Below are 7,105 nucleotides of genomic sequence, written 5' to 3'. Positions count from 1 at the left end.
AAGTTATTTGAACGACTTGTTTACTCTCGCCTTTATGAACGTATTATCGACCGTGTGTCAGCACCACAACATGGTTTCGTAAAAGGAAAGTCAGTTGTGAAGAACCTATGCGAATTTTGCTCTACCGTCACGGATTATACAGGGTTTTCCAACTTTAAATTCCGAAAGTAAATTGAAATAAAACACACTTAGAATTCGAATTTCGATTAAACTTTTATTTCAAATTGAAGTTTGGTTTATGCCATTATGTTTGAAATACAACATCATTCAAATGTCCACCTAGGGCTTCCTCGCACACCTTGATCCGGAACAGGTAATTTTCGATGACTTTTCGGCACATATGGGGCGGTATCTCGGTCATAACTTCACGAATGTTGTCTTTCAAATGTTCAAGAGTTTGCGGAGAGTTGGCATAGACACGGTCTTTCGCATAACCCCACAAAAAAAAAGTCTAGTGGGTTCAAATCGCATGATCTGGATGGCCAATTGGCCTCACCAAAACGCGAAATTATGCGTCCCTCAAATTTCGTTCGTAATATGGCCATGTTCGGTCGTGTTGTGTGGCACGTGGCGCCTTCCTGCTGAAACCACATGTCATCCGTATCCATATCTTCAATTTGTGGCAAAAAAAATCGGTTAACATGCGGCCATAGCACTCACCATTCACAGTTACCGTCTCGCCGTCCTCATTTTCAAAGAAATACGGCCCGATGACTCCACCAGACCATAATGTGCACCAAACAGTGACTTTTGGCGGATGCTTATCGAACCCCAAACAGTGACTTTTGGCGGATGCAATGGCCTCTCAACAATCACGTGTGGATTTTCTGAGCCCCATATACGGAAATTTTAGGTGTTCACATAGTCACCGAGCTCGAAATGTGCTTCATCGCTGAAGAAAATTTGATGCGAAAATTCAGAATTTTGCTGCTGTTGTTCGTTCACCCAATCGACGTATGCCCGACGCATTCCATGGTCACCACGCTCTAATTTTTGTACCAGTTGGACTTTATATAGATGTAGGTGCAAGTCCAAATGCAAAATTTGCCACAATGATGTGTTTGACAAGCCCAATTGCTGAGCACGCCGTGGAATCGAAACATTTGGGTCATCCTCCACACTGGCAGCAACAGCAGCAATATTTTCGGCCGAACGCACATTACGATGATGCACCGGTTTCACAATATCCGCTACGAATCCAGTTTGTTCGAATTTACGCACTACATTAGCGATTGTGTGGCCGTCCATGACGACCAAAATCCGTCCGTAATGCTCGAAAAACATTTGCCGGTTTTTCATCATTTATATAGTATAATTTAACAAAATTAACACGTTGTGCGATGCTAAAACGATCCATATTGTAAAATGGCAGACATTCAACTAACGATATGACGCTTTGGTTGACAGCTATGTCAAACGGTTGTCAGCGCAGGGCTGTATACTTTCGGAAGCCCGAAATGGAAAACCCTGTATATCTAAAGGGTATCAGGTGGACTGTATACACACAGATATGAGCAAGGCATTCGATGTAGTAGGAATAAGCAGCAGAATGCGCGCGGTGGCTGATGGATTGGGACGTTTTTGGAGAGTAGGACACAATATGTGAAAGTGCACAACAACGCATCCAGGTCCTTCGGTGTTAGTTCAGGTGTTCCGCAGGGTAGTCATTTGGGGCCTATTTTGTTTGTCATGGTCATGAAGAAACTACCATCATGTTTGGCCAACGCAATAGTGCTCATATACGCAGATGATGTGAAGATTTTCCTGCCCGTGAAAAACATCGATGATTGCCATCTTCATCAGCAAGATTTAGTCAATTTTCGGAGATTCGTCGAGAGCAACGGACTGAGTGTAAACCCCAGCAAGTGCTCCGATATTACTTACACCAGGAGAGCTCAGCCGATAACTTTCGACTATAGGCTAGGAGTACGGATCTACAACGAGTAGAGTATGTCCGAGACTTAGGCGTGACGATGGATCAATCCCTCACGTTTAACCTCCACCTAGAATGAATAGTCAAAGAAGCGCCGCAACTATTTGCTCTCACTCGTCGTTTTGGGCAAGAATTCACTGAGCCGCCTGTAATTCTGAGGATCTACATCTGCTCCGATGTTTCAAGCGGAACCGTGGCATCACACTCCTCCTGATGATCCTCCTTCTGGCCTAAGGTGTACAAACAGGCTCTTGGTAACACCGTTCATCAGCGCTTTCATGATAAACGAAATTAGCTTCACAACAACAGCGAAAACATGCTCCAATTGCTGTTCAATCATAACTGAGTGGGTTTACGAGCGGCGCTCGCTTATATACCGATTGGTGATTTCAATAGTCTGTTTTGAAAGCAATTTTAAGGCTATTGAAACAAGTTTTTGGATGAAAAAGTAACAAGTATACAACGCGTAGACATTTTATCTTTCGAATGAAGGGTTTATCATACCATTTCGTTCAGTTGTTTAGGAGCTATTAACGCTCAAAATCTCGGTCTCCGGCGTAACGCTTTCGTTTTCGAAACTTTGATTTTACACCCCGGTATAGAAATGAAAGACGTAGTCCTACGTCAAAATAGGGGAATTCCGGACGAGATAAGTTACGGTAACCGATCTTCAACTTGTGGACAAGAGACCGCCGAGCTCTTTGCGGAGTATCTCAAGAGCGTTCATCAAAATGACCAACCGAGAATCGCCAACTCTTCGATTGACAGGACCGATGACCTGTTGGTTCTCTCGCATCGTGAAGTGAATCGGATTTGGACCCGGGTAAGTCAGAAGGACCAGATAGACTCCCCGCAAAACTTCTGAAAGAAATCAAGGATGAACTTATCGAACCCCTGACTACTCTATTCAATTACTCGCTTACGTCCGGCTACTTCACACCACTGTGGAAAATCTCGCACATTACTCCAATCCATTAGAAGGGTCCACGTTCATATGTCGAAAACTACCGGGGTGTTGCAATCCAGTCTGCGATGCCAAAGTTATTTGAACGACTTGTTTACTCTCGCCTTTATGAACGTATTATCGACCGTGTGTCAGCACCACAACATGGTTTCGTAAAAGGAAAGTCAGTTGTGAAGAACCTATGCGAATTTTGCTCTACCGTCACGGATTATACAGCGTTTTCCAACTTTAAATTCCGAAAGTAAATTGAAATAAAACACACTTAGAATTCGAATTTCGATTAAACTTTTATTTCAAATTGAAGTTTGGTTTATGCCATTATGTTTGAAATACAACATCATTCAAATGTCCACCTAGGGCTTCCTCGCACACCTTGATCCGGAACAGGTAATTTTCGATGACTTTTCGGCACATATGGGGCGGTATCTCGGTCATAACTTCACGAATGTTGTCTTTCAAATGTTCAAGAGTTTGCGGAGAGTTGGCATAGACACGGTCTTTCGCATAACCCCACAAAAAAAAAGTCTAGTGGGTTCAAATCGCATGATCTGGATGGCCAATTGGCCTCACCAAAACGCGAAATTATGCGTCCCTCAAATTTCGTTCGTAATATGGCCATGTTCGGTCGTGTTGTGTGGCACGTGGCGCCTTCCTGCTGAAACCACATGTCATCCGTATCCATATCTTCAATTTGTGGCAAAAAAAATCGGTTGACATGCGGCCATAGCACTCACCATTCGCAGTTACCGTCTCGCCGTCCTCATTTTCAAAGAAATACGGCCCGATGACTCCACCAGACCATAATGTGCACCAAACAGTGACTTTTGGCGGATGCTTATCGAACCCCAAACAGTGACTTTTGGCGGATGCAATGGCCTCTCAACAATCACGTGTGGATTTTCTGAGCCCCATATACGGAAATTTTAGGTGTTCACATAGTCACCGAGCTCGAAATGTGCTTCATCGCTGAAGAAAATTTGATGCGAAAATTCAGAATTTTGCTGCTGTTGTTCGTTCACCCAATCGACGTATGCCCGACGCATTCCATGGTCACCACGCTCTAATTTTTGTACCAGTTGGACTTTATATAGATGTAGGTGCAAGTCCAAATGCAAAATTTGCCACAATGATGTGTTTGACAAGCCCAATTGCTGAGCACGCCGTGGAATCGAAACATTTGGGTCATCCTCCACACTGGCAGCAACAGCAGCAATATTTTCGGCCGAACGCACATTACGATGATGCACCGGTTTCACAATATCCGCTACGAATCCAGTTTGTTCGAATTTACGCACTACATTAGCGATTGTGTGGCCGTCCATGACGACCAAAATCCGTCCGTAATGCTCGAAAAACATTTGCCGGTTTTTCATCATTTATATAGTATAATTTAACAAAATTAACACGTTGTGCGATGCTAAAACGATCCATATTGTAAAATGGCAGACATTCAACTAACGATATGACGCTTTGGTTGACAGCTATGTCAAACGGTTGTCAGCGCAGGGCTGTATACTTTCGGAAGCCCGAAATGGAAAACCCTGTATATCTAAAGGGTATCAGGTGGACTGTATACACACAGATATGAGCAAGGCATTCGATGTAGTAGGAATAAGCAGCAGAATGCGCGCGGTGGCTGATGGATTGGGACGTATTTGGAGAGTAGAACACAATATGTGAAAGTGCACAACAACGCATCCAGGTCCTTCGGTGTTAGTTCAGGTGTTCCGCAGGGTAGTCATTTGGGGCCTATTTTGTTTGTCATGGTCATGAAGAAACTACCATCATGTTTGGCCAACGCAATAGTGCTCATATACGCAGATGATGTGAAGATTTTCCTGCCCGTGAAAAACATCGATGATTGCCATCTTCATCAGCAAGATTTAGTCAATTTCCGGAGATTCGTCGAGAGCAACGGACTGAGTGTAAACCCCAGCAAGTGCTCCGATATTACTTACACCAGGAGAGCTCAGCCGATAACTTTCGACTATAGGCTAGGAGTACGGATCTACAACGAGTAGAGTATGTCCGAGACTTAGGCGTGACGATGGATCAATCCCTCACGTTTAACCTCCACCTAGAATGAATAGTCAAAGAAGCGCCGCAACTATTTGCTCTCACTCGTCGTTTTGGGCAAGAATTCACAGAGCCGTCTGTAATTCTGAGGATCTACATCAGCCTTGTACGGTCTAAACTCGACTTTGCGAGTGTAGTGTGGCGACCGCAATACGATCTGCATATCCAAAGATTAGAAAATGTCCAGAAAAAGTTCCTGAAGTTTGCGCTGAGGAATTTAGGATGGAGAGGAGAACACCTGCCAGTATACGAAGATCTTTGTTGTTTAGTAGACATGGATACTATCAAAAGTAGACACAGAATCGCGGATATGATTTTCTTCTGTAAACTATTGAGCGGACGGATAAGAAGCCCGTGTCTCTACGAACGGATAAATTTTAACACCAGCCCCGTTTCTCTTCGTCGCCGGAGGGTTTCTGATCCACCTCTGAGGTCCAGAAATTACACCCAGCACGAACCTTCAACTCGATTCATGCGTGAGTTTAACATGCTGCAAGAAGTGATTTCCATAAATATGACAACAGCTAAACTAAATGTATAAGTGATGATGTGTTTTATTTCTGTTTTCATGTTTAGTTTTTATTATTTTATTTTCCATGTTTAGTTTTTAAGAAAGATAACGGGCTTGCAGCTTATAATCTAATAAACATTACAAGTAGATATAATGCAATCGGTGCATGCGGGTTGTCCGGATTGACGATTCGAACCCAGCTGAGTACGTTGATGAATACTTCCTTTCCGTTGATATATTTCTCCTTGACACACATAAATTGCATCGATGGTCAGCTCCTGCTGCTGTTGATGCTGTCCCCCGGCATGATCACCAGGGCTTGGAGGATACTGTTGCGGGAAAGCTGATGCTGTTGGTTGCTGTTATAGAAGTAGAAATCCACTCTGTGGTGATGGGGGAAATCATCTTTCTTATCCACTAATTGATGGGAGCAAAAAAGCCGGTTCAACCATAGCTGAAACAAAATGAAATAATCAATGAATGAAAAGTATAATAGTTTCTTTACTTACCAATTGCCGAAAAAAAAATTGACAGCTCTACCAATCGAACTCTAACCATGATGGCGGAAACAGTGAAGCTACTCCGTTCAGATGTGTGCGCGTTCAAAGAACGGTATCCCGCCGCGTCGAAAACGGACATCGTGCGGCACTTTGTGGACGCCGGATACCCCCGTTCCGGTATTTACAACATCTTGTCTCTATTGGACAACATCCAGAGCGTCGAAAGAAAGCCCGGTTCCGGGCGATCGACGACCCTGAGTGACAAGAAGCTCCGAAGGATGCTGAAAAAGAAGATCGAGGAAAAAATGGCTACATCGCTGCGTGCGCTTGGCCGGGAGGTTGGTGCAACCGGCCAAACAATGAAAAAGAACCTGGCGAAGATGGACATACATGGCAGGAAGCGGAAGTCCCATCAACTGGTCTCGGAGCTGCAGGCAATGACGCATCGGCCGCGTCTGAATAAGGTAATCAAGTCGATTTTCCCTGAGAATCGCGATGTGGCGGTGGTGATGGACGACGAGACCTATCTCACCCTGGATGACAACGGCAGGGTAGAGCAGAAGGTGCTGCTGTGGCTGACAATCAGCGAGAAGGGGATGTCAAAGCCGCTCTTCTTTAGCTCCGGACTGGCCGTGAACGGGGAAATTTATAGTACAAAGTGTCTGCCAGAAGATGCGTCGTTTATCAAGAATTTGTTCTGGCCGGATTGTAACCTTCGGTCACTTAAGACCTTTGCAGTTTCGCCACAAATCGATGCGCCAAAATCTCCACTGTCTGCTTTGCATCTGTCACTTGACATATGTTAAGCATACGATGGAGAGGGGACCGTAGGACATGGAAGAAGTGGTGTGAACGTTGTAAGTGTGTGTCCAAGAGTTGGTCTGTTCGCACATCTTACAACTTGATAGGACAATTATGTGTCCGGTCTCTCGACATTTTATTTGTTCTCGGCTTAAACTGTGCTCGTTCTTTCTGTCGTCGAGTGTCCTCGAGAATAGAAGTGCGCGTCGTGAATGTAAATTTGTATAGATAATTGTTGCATGTTCAAATTCATAATCAAGTGTTTTTTGTAGGTTTAAAAATATATAATTAGTTTTGAAAAAAAAAAAAAAAAAAAAAAA

This window comes from Toxorhynchites rutilus, chromosome 3, assembly GCF_029784135.1.
Source record: "Toxorhynchites rutilus septentrionalis strain SRP chromosome 3, ASM2978413v1, whole genome shotgun sequence".
Taxonomy (NCBI): Eukaryota; Metazoa; Arthropoda; class Insecta; order Diptera; family Culicidae; genus Toxorhynchites; species Toxorhynchites rutilus.
This window is presented reverse-complemented; position numbering follows the sequence as displayed.